At 46.7% G+C, this 15,653-nt stretch overlaps 1 long non-coding RNA gene across 4 annotated transcripts in view; it reads right to left on the bottom strand.

The window, feature by feature from the left end:
• The window catches only part of LOC129050769 (uncharacterized), a 60,589-nt gene that overhangs the window by 32,227 nt on the left and 12,709 nt on the right, over nucleotides 1-15,653 (bottom strand). For 2 of the 4 annotated variants that reach the window (XR_010137757.1, XR_008514527.1), the window contains exon 1: nucleotides 1,959-2,088. The exons of 1 other annotated variant lie outside the window; for it this stretch is intronic. This is a non-coding gene — a long non-coding RNA (uncharacterized LOC129050769). Of the gene's footprint in view, nucleotides 1-1,958; nucleotides 2,104-15,653 lie in introns of those variants that run through there. One more of the 4 variants, XR_008514526.1, reaches the window with a different exon arrangement.

Here is a 15,653-nt window from a genome sequence, read left to right as displayed (position 1 = left end):
TTCGTTGTTGCCCTAAGCCTAGCTATTAGAGTCAAAACTTCTCCTATTGGCTTGGTCCATGTAAGAAAGCCATGATCATGACAGTTGCCTAGGCCTAGTTATAAGTTACAACCCCACCTGTGAGCAGAACCAGGGAGGAAAGCCACATCACCTGAATGCTGGGCCAGGGAAATGTCAATAACCCTCCATGGGCAGGACCTACACAGAAAAGTCACATCACCTTTGTGCTAGGCTCAATGATATATCACAATGCCCACTGTAGGCAGAAACCAGTCAAAAGAGTCACATCACCTAGGTGCTGGACCAGCAATATGTCACAATCCTCCCTCTTCATGGGGCCTAGTCATGAGAGGAGAGTCACACCACCTGGGAAATTTGCTGGTATTTCTGTTACTGGAGGCAGGGCACAGGCAGGAAAGTAGAGTCTCATCACCTAGGTGATGGGCTCAGAGATACCTTACAATATCCCTTCTGGGAAAGACCCAGACAGGACAGTCACATCATCTAGGTGTTTGGGTTAGGTATATGTCAGAACAATCCAACTGTTGGCAGGGTTCATGCAGGGAAGTAAAGTCAATTAAGTGCTAAGAAAAAATTATATGTCAAAGTCACATATGCAGGAAGGCTCTGGGATGAGATTCACAGTCCCACATGTTTCTGGATCAAGGCATAAGAGACAACATCTGTGATTTGTGTTAAGGTACACAGATCACAATATCAGTGATGGACAGAATTCATGCATTAAAGCTCCAACATCACCTGCCAAAACTGTCTCATTAGGGCAGTCACTGCCTCACAGTTGTGCTGAGTTTATACCCAAACTCACCATTGGTATAAAAGTCACCATTCTACCTGTGAAATGGATCCATGTATGAGAGTCACAATGTCAACTTTCAACTGATCTGGATGTGATATTCAGAACCTGAATAATGGGCTATGTCTATATGGGAAGATGACATTCCTGACTGTATGTTGTGTGTGCATAGAAGAGTCACAATGTTACCTCTGTGGTGGGTCTCTATAAGACACCCCTTGTGCCACTTAAGAGCTTCATATGATCTGCATGAGAGTGAAACCTGCTCTGAGACCTTACTGATGGTATAAACCCATGATCCTACATGTTGCCCTAAGTTCAGGCATGAGAGTCAATGTGTGTCCTATTTGCTGGGTCCAGGTATGAGAGTCATCAATGTGCCTGTGAACCAGGTCCAGAAATGAGCCACCATCTCATTTTTGGATAGATCCAGATATGAGAGTCACAATACCAACTGTGAGTTCTTTCTGTGAGTGAGATCCAGGACCTCATGAGTGGGTTCTGTTCACATTTAATCTTAATTGTGGTCTGTGTGCATACAAGAGTCACAATCAGAATTTTGAGCTGGGCTGTTTTAACACTCTCTGTAGCACCCTAGGGCATTATACAACATGCATGAATGTTGTAATTCTTTAAGTCCTCTATAAAAGTATGAAGCCCAGGATCTTATTTGTTGCTGTAAGCCTTGATGTAAGAGTCAACATCTCTCATATTTTCTGGGATTAGGCATGAGAGACATTGACATGCCTATGAACTGGGTCCAGAAATGAGTCACCTTCCACTCTGTCTCTAGATTGACATATAACAGTCCCAATTCTAACTGTGGACTGCTTGCACATGTGAGATGCAGATCCTCGCCAATGGACTTTGTCCATGTGTGAGAGTGACAATCCCAATTGTTGGATAGTGTGCCCATGAGAGGCAAAATTTTACCTCTGTAATGGACTCTGATAAGACCCAAGTATTTTATACAATATTCGTGAGTGTCATAATCATCTGTAATCTTTACACTATTAGGGACTCAGAGCCTTACTGTGTTCTAAGCTTAGGCATGAGAGCCAAAATGTTTTCTTTTGGCTGGGCTCTCATATGACAGTCACCATTATTCCTGTGACCTGAACCTAGATATATGTCACAATCCTACCTGTCGACAGAACCAGGCAGAAGAGTCGCATCACCTCATACTGAGCCAGAGATATATTAGTATCCCCCTGTGAGTTTGGTGCTGGTAAAAATTCACATCACTATGGTGCTGGGACCAGTGATTTGTTACAATGTCCCCTGTGTGCAGAACAGGCTGAAGGATTACATTGCATGAGTGCTGGGCTCAGCAATGTGTCACAATCACCTTTGGGAATGGGGCCTGGGCAGGGAAGGATAATCACATCACCTGGAAATGAGACCAGAGGTATATCACAGTGCCACCCGTGAGAAGAGACTAGGCAGGAGGGCCACATTACCAAGGTTATTGGCTTAGGTATATGTCACAATCTAAAATGTGGGCTTTCTTCAGTTGGTATATTCAAATCAGTCAAGTTCTGGTTGGGCGAAACTATATGTCACAGTGACACCTGTGGGAAGGTCTAGGAATGGAATTTACATTCCTGCACATATTCTGGGTCTGGGTATAAAAAGTATGCACTTCATAAACTTTTACATGCCTCATGTGTCCAAGTATGCAAGCCATAATTTCAACAGTAAATTGGATCCATGCATGAAAGCCTCAACCTCAGACAACACACAATAGGAGAGTTAGAAACCTAACATATTTGTGGAATCTTGGTCAGAGACTCATCAACTCACTTGAAGGCTGGATCCACATATAAGCGTAATAATGCCAACTTTTGACTGCATTTCGGCATGAAATTCAACAGTGGGCTGTGTCCATGTGGGAGTGTGAAAATCTTTACTGTTGGCACTGTATGCAATGAGAGTCAAACCCTCAACACTGTTCTGGGCTTTGTTTTATTATTCTTTGCATCACCTGTGGCTTTTTATAATATGTTTGAGACTTGCAATCCACTCTGAAACCTTGTGCTTATATAAACCCATGATCTTACTTGTTACTCCAAGCCCAGAAATGAGATTCAACATGCCTTCTATTGACTGGTTCAGATATGAGTCATTGCCATGCCTGTGAGATAGCTCCAGCAATGAGTCACCATTTTACCTATGGCCAGATTCACATATGACAGTCAAAATTCCAACTGTGGACTGTGTCTATGAGTGAGATTCAGGGCCTTAACAGTTTGTTATGTCCGGGTGTGAGATTGACAATTTTAACTATTGGCTGTGTGCTGAGCCCTGTAATGACACTCTGTGTACCATTAAAGGGCATTATAGAATATGCATAAACTTCCTAATACTTTGTCATCTTCCCAAATATAGGAGTCCAAAGTCATGATACATTGCCATAAACCCAGCTAGAAGAGTCAGAATTTCTTCTATTGGTTGTGTCCCTGTATGATAGTCATTATTATGCCTGTGAACTGGACCCAGGTATATGTGACAATACCACCTGTAGGCTGGGACCAGAAAGGAGAGCCACATCACCTGAATGCTGGGCCAGAGATATGTCAGTATCCATTTTGAGAGAAGAGCCCTGGCAGGAAACTCACATCACCTGGCTGCTGAGCTTACTGATGTGTCACAATGCTCTTTGTGGGCAGGGACAAGAGAGGAGAGTCAAATTACCTGGGTCCTGGTTTCAGCAATATGTCACAAATTACCCTGTGGACAGAGCTCAGGAAAAAAGTGAAGAGTCATATGACCTAGGTGATAGGCACAGAGATATGTCACAATGCCCCCTGAGAAAGGGGCTCAGGTAGAAGAGTTACATCACCAGAAAATATGGCCCAGGTAGATTTCTCAATCCCAACTATAGGCATTGCTTAGACAGAAGAGCCACATCACCTGAGTGCTTGGCCCATTAGTTTGTCACAATCTTTTTGGTAGGGAAAGTCCAGGCAAAAGAGAATAGTCAAATCTACCAGGTGCTGGGCCCAGTAATACATCACAATAACCCAGGTAAGCAGGTCCAAGGCAAAAGAGAAGAGTCATATCACCTAGGTGATGGACCCAGGGTTATGTCAAAATTTCAAATGGGGATGGGGCCCAGACAGGAGAGGAGAGTCACATCACCTAGGTGATGGACCCAGTGATATGTCACAATGCTCCTTGTGGGCTGAGCCCAGGTCAGAGAGGAGAGTCACATCACCTAGGTGATTTGTGCATAAACATTTCCAAATCTACTCTGAGAGTATGGCCCAGGCAGGAGAGTCACATCACCTATGTGTTTGGCCTAGGTATAGGTCATAATCCCATGTTTAGATGGGACCTTGGCAGAACAGTTAAATCAGCCAGTTGCTGGGCAAAGATATGTGTCAAAATCATGCCTGCAGAAAGGTCCAGGGATGAGATTCACAATACTGCATATGGCCTGGCTCCAAATATGAAAGTCAACACCTTTTGTGAGTTCTGTCCAAGTACATGAGTCACAATGTCAACAGTGGACTGCATCTGTGCATGAGATCCCCAAACTTATCTAAAAATGGTGTCCTAATAAAGAAGAAACAGCCTAACAGGGTGTTTAATGTTGATCCAAAATTCCCCATCTTACCTGTTGTCCAGATACGTGTATGAGAGTCACAGTTTCAACTTTCAACTGCCTTCAGGTGTGAGATTCAGAACCTCAACAATGGGCTGTGCTCATGTAGGTGGATGATAATCCTTACTGTTAGCTGAGTGTGCAGACAAGAGTCACAATTTCATCTGTGTGCTGGACCCTGTTATGAAACTCTCTTTACCACCTGAGGACATTGTATTGTATGCTTGATTGTTGTAGGGCTCTGTGACTTTTGTACAAGTAAGAAACCCAGGACATTACCTGTTGCCCTAAGTCTAGTTACTAAAGCAAACATTTATTTTATTGACGGGGTCCATGTATTAGAGTCATTATTGGGCCTGTGAGCTGAGTCCAGAAATGAGTCACCATCCCACCTGTGGCCAGATTTACATATAACAGTCACAATTCCAACTGTGGACTTCTTCTGCATGTGAGATTCCAGATCTCACAAGTGGGCTCTGTCCATTTATAAGGGTGACAAATCAAATTTTCAGAAGAATGTGGCTACAAGAATCACAATGTCAACTGTGTTCTGGTTTGTATTATAAAACTCTCTGTACCACCCAAAGGCTTCATAATATATGTGTGTGTCAGACTCTTCTGTAACTTTTCACACGTAGGAGACTCAGGACCTTATCCTTCACCCTAAATCTATCTATGAGAGTCAAAATCTCTTTTATTGGGTGATTCCACATCTGAAAGACATCATGAAGCCTGTGTGCTGAGCCTAGGTGGAGGTCACAATCCTACCTGTGAGTGAACAGAAGGCAAGAGACTCACATCACCTGGATGATGGGACAGAGATATGTCACAATCCCTTTTGTTGACAGGTCCTGAAAAAGGAGGTACATCATCTGGGTGCTAGGCTCAGTGATATGTCACAATACCCAGTGTAGGCAGGGTACAAGCAGGAGAGTCATATTACCTTGGTGCTTGGCCCAGTGATATGTCCATTCCCTTATGTAGGGAGGGCACAGGTAGCAAAAGAGAGTCACATTACCTTGGCGTTGGGATAGACCTATCAGTCTCTTGGTCATTCAGGGCAAGAGTTAGGATCTCTTTAGATATCCATGTAACAGAGCCCCAGCTCCTCTGTCCTCAGAAGCAAAAGCTGGTGGAGACCAAATAGGGCTTGAAATGTAAGTTACCCAAAAAAGCAGAATGTCCTGGGCTTTGGCCTCTCCCCTTCAAGCATAACCAGATACTTCTCAGTACACCAGCAATAGAAAAAGGCTCCTGACTCCACCCCCTCATTTTTCCTCCTCTGCACTCTGATGGGGCAGACCAGAGAGGAGGAGACCTGAACTCTGGCCCAGCCGGGGGAGAATCAAGTTTGAAGAGGGGGGCCATGGAGAAGGTTGCGTTCACGGGTCCCCTGGCCCAAGGTTGCAGGCCCAGGCTTCAGTCCACATGTCACACAGAGCAGGTTCTACAACGCCACTGGAAGGCCTGGAAGAGCATCTGCAACTGCTTTTTCTTCCTTTTTGTAAGCACTGAAAACGTGAACACTTTCCCAACGTTTTCAGATATGCCCAGGCACGCCAAGCTGAAGACGGGGCTAATGGCATTCTTCAGTATGGTTTATCTCCTTGCCTTCCTGGGCACCAACCAGCCCCAATCTTGCCAACCCAGCTGCCCCAGGCTGGAGGCCATCCTGTTATGCCTCCTCCCTGCAGTTCCACTCCTCCTTTTCTTCTTCCTCAACCACTGGCATACTTATGGTCATCTTATTTGTCATCACAGTGGAGTGCCTGACACCATGGAGACCCGGGAACCCCACCTATCTCAGGTCCTGCAAAGGTCAGGCGAACAGGCAAGAAGTTTAGAAATAAAGTCATCTGCCACCTCCAGAAAGAACAGAACAACCCCTACACTCCAAGAAGAAGTCAGCAGGCCAGTGGGAACTGCCAGTCTAGCCCAAAACAACCTAGGCATGTGGGGTGCTCCGAGGTTCATGCTTGTGTCCTGCAGGCTGGAGCCCACACCAGGGTCTGCAGTCTGTTCTGGACCGGAACTAGCACTTTAGCTGGTTACCCAGGTGTCCCCGATGGGGAAAGGGTGGAAAGATTGAGAATCTTCAGCACAGAGGATCACCTCGCGTGGCAGCAACCAGCCCTGCCTGCGTGGCACCAGCAGCCCCAGATTAGAGGCGGTCCCATCAGGCCTCATCCGTGCAGCATCTCTCCTGCTTTTTTTTTTTTTTTTACCTCATGGCCCTAATCCCGTACTTTGGGTCATCCTCCTTGTCACAGTGGGTCACCAGGCACCGTAGAGCCTCGGGAAATGCACAGATATGGGATCCTGCAGCATCCAGGTGAACATGCTGGAAGTCAGAGAGGAAAGTCCTCTGAAGCTTCCAGAAGGAATGGAACGGACCCGGCACTGAAGGAAGAAGCAGGGCTCCCAGTGGCGGATGCAGGCCCCACACATGGCAGCAGTAAACGTGCAAGGTGCTCCTTGGCCTGCGTCTGTTTCTTGAAAGCTGGAGCCGTGCAGAGGCACGGAGTCACCCTTCCACACGCAAAATAAGCTGTTGGGCTGGCTGCTTCACCCAGCACCTGGGCCATGCCATAGAGAACGTTGGATGCTGCTTTCCTGCTGGCTGCAGTGTCTGCCACTTTAGCGACCCCAATAACACTTCTCCCACAGGGACTCCCTGGTGTCCAGCTCTCAAGCCTGGGGTTTCTCAGCACCCAGTAATTCCAAAAGAAATTGTCTACCATGGGATGACCAAGTGCCAGAAACAAACAAAACAAAACAAAAAAATCTGAGGGAAGTCCATTCGTCACTTTGACTTTTCAAAGGTGACATTTGTCCCTCTTTGAAATCTTGAGTGCATGAACAGGCTATTCTAATAAACGTCTGATTCATACTGATTGAAAGGTGAATTCTGATTCCAAGGTACTTTTCATTCTCATATTATGTCTGCTTTCCCTGGGCCCCTCTAAATGGAAGCGTGATGACTACTTGTCTTCTTAGCACTGTGGGGACATGGAGCCTTAGATGGAAGTGTGTCAAAAACAACATTCCATAAATGACTGTCACTTCCAATTTTCAAGAAATGTGGGAAACTATCCATGATGTATAGAACACTGTTGACCAAAAATGCACATTTGGTAATGTAAAAATGAATGGTATAAACTATTCTACATATGTATGCCCATCATGGCAATTTGGACATCAAAAAATATGGCCAAATTCAGGAAGAGGAACCTGTAAGCTCATGGCTGTTAGGAAGCTTAACTTCTGTGTACTAGAACCTATCAAAGTTATTTCTCCATGTCAATCTGTCCAAACAAACTGTGAGATGTTTATTTCTACAGAATTCCTATAGAATCCTAATGGGTATGACCCTTCTGACCCCATCCTCAAAGCACTGGTGCCAGTGGAATTGCACTTGCTTGTGCTTCCCCCTATTTTGTTAAGAGTGGAAATATTTAGTGACAGGATGGGTTGGGAAGGTACTGTAGTAATGCTGAAGACCCCTGGCTGAGTAGGTCAGGTCTCCTGAAGCCTGAGCCTTTTTACAATAAATAAATTATAAGAAGTTAGAAAAAAATAAAAAGAAAATGGAAATCATTCTCTTTCCTTACTCACCACAAAGAGAAACACACAGGGTCTAGACATGTCTGTTGGAGCCAGGCTTGTCCTAGGAAGATGGGAAGTGCTGAGCAGGAGCCCTGGGGATGGAGGGCAGGTGATATGGGGCTCCCAGGGAGATGCGGCCAGGGTTAGAGCCTGGCCCACTCAGGCTGGCAGGGTCTTTCTGAAGACCAGGAAAGATAGCACAGGACACTGAAAGCTTAAGCGACCCATCTGAATCTCAGCAGCCCTGCCACGGGGGGCCTGTTCAGCCCTGAGGATCTCAGTCACTGAAGGCAGGTGGCTGGTGGAAGGGGCTAGGGAACTTCCTACTGCCAATGTGGGAGTCCACTGCCCTGCCCACTGGAGAGAGCCTCCTTGGTGCAGGGCCTAGTTCCATCAGTCTGTGGGTCTGTCAAGGGGGGCATGCTGACCTCTGTGGCCATGCCCATCTACCAGAGCCTTATCTCCTCAGTCTGGAGAAGGGTAGGACAGTGGAGACTGGATAGGGCTTGAATGGCAGGTCTCCTAAAAATACAGTGCGTCATGAGCTGTGGCCTCTCCTCTCCTCTCTGAGCAGAACAAGATGACCACCTCTGTCCTGTCTCCTCGCAGTGCGCAGCACTGTAGCAGGGCTCCTGGCTGTCACCTCCCCCTGCTCTGCCTCCCTAACCTTGCACACTTCTCAGGCAAGGCAGAGATCAAGCCTCTAGAATCTTGGCACAGCCACAGGAGGAGTGAGCCAGAAGAGAACCAGGGCAGTGGAGGCGCAGGCTGCGCTCTCACTGGTGCCACAAACCTAGGATGTGTTCCCAGGCTGCCGTACAAGGGGTACTCGGTGTGGGTCCCAGCGCCCTTCAGTGGCCTGGATGATTGGCTGCAGCTGCAGCTTCTTCCAGTTACTGAGCAACGGGGGCCTGTATCATTTCCAAAGGTTTTCAGACAATCCCCGGCGACTCCTGGCAGAATGTGGTTATTTTGGCGATCTCCAGAAGGGCACAGGGCCTTGCCCCCAAGTAGCACCCAGCAATCTCTGCGTCCACCCAGGCACTAAGCATTTGTGTTAGGCCTCTTTCTGGAAGCTCACCTTCTTCTGCTCGCCCTATGTCTTCCCCACCCAGGTACTTCTGGCCATCCTGCTTGTCAGCACATTGGGAAAACTGGGTGCTGGAGACTCGGAAACCGCCGTGCAGACCTCGAGTCCTTCCCAGGCCCAGCCAACAGGGAGGTGAATTGAAGAGAAACGTCGTCTTCTGCCTCCTGAAGGACCAGAACAGAACCTAGAAGTCGTGCACCAGTGAGGCTGCAGGTGCAGCCCACAACAAGGCCGTAACGTGGGGCGCTCCCTGATCCACTCTTTTTTTTTTCTGGAGGCTGGGGCTTACCCAGCCGAGGTCGCCCTTTAGGACAAGGAATCAGAGCTTTGCTGGCTGCCTTACCTCGCTGGGGCAGAGCCGGAGGGAATCGCTGCTGAGGCTGTCCTGTGGGCTGCTGTGCCTGCCCCTTTAGTGACCCCACGGAAACACCTCCCCAACAAGTAATCCACAGTGTCCTGCTTGCCAGCCTAGGCTTCCTCATCACCTGGTGTTTCCAAAGAGAACAATCTACACTGGAATGACCAAGCTCTAGAAACAGGAAGATGGAAAGAATCTGTGGAAAGTCGTTTGTCATCTGGATTCTTAGAAGATACACATTTTCCCTTCTTGTTATATTCAGTAGTGCATGAAGCAGATATTACAGTAGACATGCAATTCACATTAAAGTTGATAGAAGGGTGAAGTCTTATTCTAAGATACTTTGTGGTCTCAAATTTGTCTGTTCCCAACCCCATGATGCCCTTAAAAGCTGGACAGTTATAATTGAGAGTGGAGGTAGAAAGAAACTAGCTAGGCAGATAGATCACAGTCTTCAGTGGAACGTCCCTTCTAAAGAAAAGCAGCCCAAGAAATCACTTCTCTTTAACAAAGAGCAACCTGGAAGATAAGGGCTGCAATCATAGATAAGGAAGCTAGAAGCTTATATGAGAGGGTATGCCTGCAGCTGCACCAAAAGAAGGGACCATGTTAGGCCAGACACATTCAACATGGGGGGCTCCACCCAACTTTTTTGCACATGCACATTAGGAAAGAGATAAGCAACTTGGAGTAGCTCAGGCTAAGAACCCACCTGCATAATAAAAGATTGGAGTGTGGGCTGCTAGAGATTCGTGCTCTATGGAGATGACACACCTGGTCCTAACCATTTTTTCATGCCCTATGTGGATAAGACACTCCCTTCCACTAGCTCATCTATAAAAACCATTGCATTTCACTGCTGAAAGGCAAGTGTTTTTGAGGATCCCTCTCTGCAGCAGAGAGTTGTTCTCTTTCTTTCACCTACTAAACCTCTCCTGTAACATCACCCTTGGTGTGTCTGCATTCTTGATTTCCTCAATCATGAGACCAGGCATCACCCCATATGATGAGGCCGCTTGATCATGACTTGTCTCTTTGCTCCTTGGGACATGGAACCTTCAATGAAAGTGTGTCCAAAAGGACATTTCATAAAGTGCTCTCACTTCCAATCTTCAAGCAATGTGGGAAACTATCCACGATGTGTAAAAAACTTTTGGCTGAAATGCACAATTTCTAATACAAAATGAGTCCCCATTATGTATGTGTGTTATGGCCATTGGGATATCATCACATATTGCCACATTTAGTAAGAGGGACCCGTGAACTTCTGGCTAAGAAACTTAACTTCTACATACTGTCACCTATGAAAGATAGTTCTTCCTGCATTTATCCAAACCAATCTTGAAATGTCTATCTTGTATAAAATTTCTATATAACCCCAGTGAGTTTCACCCTTCTGGCCCCGCCCTCACTGCACTGGTACCAATGGAATTGCATTTGCTCATGCTTCCCCCTTGAGGTCATAAACATTTAGCGACAGAATGGACCCAGAAGGCACTAAAGCAAGAGCTGAAGCCTTCTGAGTAGGTGAGTAGACATGGCCTGCAGCCTGGACATCTTCACAATAAATAGATTGTAGGTCAAGTTAGAAAAAAAATGGAAATTATTCTTTTTCTTTGAACACCACAAAGAGAAATGCACAGGATCTAGACATGTCTGTGAAGCCAGATTTGTCCTGGGAAAGTGACAAGGGCTGAGCAGGAACCCTGGTGATAGAGGGTGGGTGAGATGCAGTCCTTATGGAGAGACCACTAGGGTCAGTCCTTGGCACACTGACACTGGCAGGGGCCTTCTGAAGAGCAAGGGAGATGGCCCAGGACATATGCCTGAAGTGACCTGTCTGAGCCAAAGATCTGTTTAGGTCCACCTGAATCTCAGCCGCCTTGTCAAGGCAGGTGTGATCAGCCCTGGGTATCAGTGACAGTGGAGGCCAGCAGCTGGTGGGTGGGGCACACGCATGAACTAAAGGGAGTGGATAAAGAGAGAGAGTTCTGTGTGCGAATCTTTCTTGGTGGATCAATAGGGAGGTGAAGTCTTTGGCATATCCTCAAACCCAGCTTATGAGATTGCAATCCCAGTGAAGTTGGGACAAGTTGGCACTGCTCAACCAGGCCACCCAATACACCATGTCCCTTTTCCACTACAGCTGGCCCTGGATGGACACGCCATACAGTCTAGAAGATGGGACCCTAACCAGTAGTGGTGCTGGTGTGTGGCATGAAGGGCGCTAGGGGAGGCCCTCCAGGTGGGAGGAAGAGCCAGCCTCTCTTGTGGGGCCCTAGGCAAGTCACTGCCATCTTTGGGCCACTGTTTCCTCATCTGGAAAATGCAGTAAGTCTGTTGTGCAGGCCTCTCAGGGTCATGATAAGGTGCAACGGAGGAAGGAAATTTGAGAGTTCTTGTGCCTGCCTCTTCCTGAGAGGGGTGATGGTGAGAACAATGGTGATAGCCACAAGCAACTGGGTCCTCAGGAGGCCCTATGAGGAAGGTGTTCCCATCACACTGAAATGCCTAACCTTGTTTTTACTCTAACTCGCTACTTTGAATTTTATCCTGTTTGTCTCTTTAATCACCTAGCCTTTCTTCTCATGTAAATAAGACTCTCTCTAGCTGGGAAAGCCGGACAAACTCTGATTGACCCCTTAGTTTACAAGACACTAAGGGCTCCTTACCCAACCCCCTTCAGCAAGGAGTTGACCTGTGTAAGCAGATCCTCAGCATTTCAAAGGAGCCCAATTAACTGATAAGGTACTGGCACCAACAGTGTATGAAGTTCCCAGGATTTTTCTCAAAGAGATAACAACATAAAGCCTTGAGTGCTTGTCTGGCATAGCACTTATATCTAATTATAATGAAGGATTTAGAGCCCTGCACCTGGTACGGTTGCTCTTTTTGTAACCATTTGTCTTTTAAATTGTTTATCTCTTTGTAACCATTTGTTTTTTTGATTCTTGCATGTTTTTACTTCTGTAGAATTATTGCATTTGAGTTCCCCTCACCTTCCTAAACCTAGGTAAAAAAGTTAATCAAGCCCCTTCCTTGGGGCCGAGAGAATTTTGAGCATTAGCCATCTCTTTGGCTGCCGGCTTAATAAAGGACTCTTAATTCATCTCAGAGTGTGGCATTTTCTCTAACTCGTTGGGTATAACGAGACTTCTCAGGTGAGGAAACAGTCTCAGGGAGGCCCAGGTGCATGCCCGAGATTACACATGCAGTGAATGTTGGAGCCGGGAGTAAATCTAGAATCCAGGCCTACTGGAGGTGGTAGAAGCATTGCACCAGCTGACTCAGGCAGTTATCAATGATCTGAGGTCGGTGGGGCTGGGGTGTAACTTGGTGAGGGAAGCACAGTCTCACTGCCCCTGTTTCTGACTCTGCTAATTAGGGACATTTTTAGAGAGTCCAGATGGGGCTTCAGCAGCAGGTGAGTGGGCCTGGGGCCAGAATGGGCTCCAGGGAGTCAAGGACAGGGCTCCTCCCTCCCAGCTGGAGTTCTCCACATCAAGAGAGCACAGTGTCTTCCTCCTCTGGCCCTACCCTCCTGTGGCCACAGTGCTTGGAATGCCTTCATTAGAGAGACCAGAGAAAGAGCCTGGAAGAGCTGGGCTCAGAGTAGATTTGGGGAAGAGTGAGGCTGGGGAAGACCTAACTTAGTGACTTATTGAAATCTCACCATAGAGATAACTAGAAGGTGCTTGGTGTCTTTGTAGGCCAGCTGTGGAAAGAGAAGGGAAAGATTTTGGGTAAGGAGGCTGAGGGTCCTTGGTGGCTCCAAGTAGGAGATTGGGTAGGGGGATCAAGGAGACATGGGTTGGTGACAATTCAAAGGATGGGCCTTGTGCAGGAACTGAGAATTGGTGCTCATCACTGCTACCACCTTGATGGCACAGGGTGCTGTGCCTTCTGTGGGCATACTTCTCACTGATTTTCTGATGTTGGACATTATCATATAGGATTATACGGATGTGTGTGAGACTAGGGCAGGAAGGGTGGGGACCAGGATCCTGAAACTTGTGGGGACAGAGTCTTGGACTGAGCCCTGAGATTGCAGCACTCAGCAAACCTCCTTTCCTGAGAACCTACCGATGTCCCTGTGAATGGGGGTGTCTGGCCTATCTTTTCTATGAGTAATGGAGACTCCATCAAAGACTACTCCTTGAGTAGTGAAGCTGCAGAACTGAGTCTCAGCCTCTGCCTTACGTGGTACCCACTGGAGAAGAGAGAAATTGGGCCCTTCCTAAGACAGGCAGTTCCTAAGTGGTTGAGTACATTCTTTGTTTCCAAGGCCTCAGTTTCCCTGTCTGTCATGACAGAGAATCAGGGTAAAAGGTCACTGGAACCTCAAGTCCCTTCTGTAGAGCCTAAAACCTGATGCAGGTCCAAGTCCTGGTTTGTGCACATGCCCTGACCCTGGCGGCCCTGGAGGTGGTGCAGCATAGAAAGTATAGGGGATGAAGGCTAGTTGTGGGCCAGGGAGCCTCTCTGATAGACCTTGTCTGTCTACCCTTTAGGAAAATATAATCAACACTAATAAAGGAGGAAGGTGAGCAGGTGGGGCTCTCGCCTTGAGGGAAGGTGTGGATGTGAAAGTCAGAGACCACCCTGGGGAGGGCACTCACTGGCTCCATCCTCTGCATCTTAGATTTACTGGGAAGGTTTGATACACAGAGAAGGAGGATACCCATGCCAGTGGAGAGTTTGATTAGGGGACTAGAATCAATGATAAATTCCTAGAGGAGGGACTGTTTATATCCAACTCTGAGAACAGGTTGGGGCTACCTGGAATTGGAGGGGAGGGTGGGGCCCCTTAAAAGAAAAGTCCCAGAGACTGGCCCCTTCCCCCTCCCTCCCCAACAAGCTCCCTTTATTATCTTCTACCCAGGACCTGTCAGAATCCTGCCCTTCCTTTGGTCTCCAGATCTAAATCCTCCAATACAGGTGCTTCAGTGACAAGAGATAATTATCATCTTCCAGCTGAGGAGGAATTTGGGGTTTGGTTCTAGTCCATGGTGTGACACAGTCAGAATAAAAGGTGAGGGGCTAGCAGATTAGCCAAGGGTAGGAGAGGACTCTATTGTGTAGCCAGCTTCAGAGAGCCTGTGGCCATGGCTCCCTGGTCAACATTAGGACCTGTTGCATGGGGACTCCTGGGTAGGCAGTGGGAAGCCTGAGGTGTGGCTCCTGGTAGCCTCACAACTGCCACTATTTCCTGAAGCTCCTACTTCTCCTGTCAGCTGAGTCTCCATCCCAGAAGGCCAACAACATTCTCAAGACCAAGAACAGGCCATGGTGAATCTCAGGGCCACTGAGTGCCTGGGCTGGCAGAAGCAGAATGCCTCAGGGCTCAGTGACATTTGGGCTGAGCATGGGCTTTGGGAGTCAGACAGCTGCACTGGGCTCCGAGCTGCACCGGGACCAGCACTGTGTCTGGGGCAGGGGCCTCACTTTTCTGGAACTTGAGACACCATAGTCATAAATTTAACACACCCTTCTAAATGCTTTTTCTTTTGTATCTATATTTCTCTATAATCCTCATGTACTACTGATCAGGTTATTTAAATTAATAAACATGTTATACAGTGTATATTATTCTTCCTCATGATTTCTTTACTATATTGTATGGTTCCACGCATATGAGGTACTTATGGTTGTTCCATTCTCAGAAACATAAAGCAGAGGAGTAGTTTTCAGGGTAAAAAGGAAGGTAAAGGGCGATTCTTGTTTAACAGAAACAGAGTTTCAGTTTTGCAAAATGAATAAAAATCCCTATGAATGCAGATGATGGTTACAGAACAATGTGAGTGTGATTAATTCCTTTGACCTGCACATTAAAAATTGTTAAAATAGTTAATTTTATGTATATTTTACCAAAAGGTATGAAATGACTCTTAAAAATTAGCAGAGTATAGATATCTGCAAGAGCATAAATGGATATCAAAATATAATCCTGCATTTAAAAATTGATGTAAAACAATCCATACCATATAATACCATTTATATTAAATCCAAAAACCAAAACTGAGGTTCCAGCTTCTGGTAATGGTGAAGTAGCTAGTTGAACTAACGCTCTCACAAAGAAAAATGATGAATACTGAATAAAATAGTATGTATCATTATAAACCTTCTATATATAATACATACATGAGATATGTGTGTATAAGAAGTGAATGAGGATGTC

The sequence above is a fragment of the Pongo abelii genome, chromosome 18 (genome assembly GCF_028885655.2).
Source record: "Pongo abelii isolate AG06213 chromosome 18, NHGRI_mPonAbe1-v2.0_pri, whole genome shotgun sequence".
Lineage (NCBI taxonomy): Eukaryota > Metazoa > Chordata > Mammalia > Primates > Hominidae > Pongo > Pongo abelii.
The sequence above is the reverse complement of the archived record's forward strand: the minus strand, read 5'-3'. Positions and strand labels throughout refer to the sequence as shown.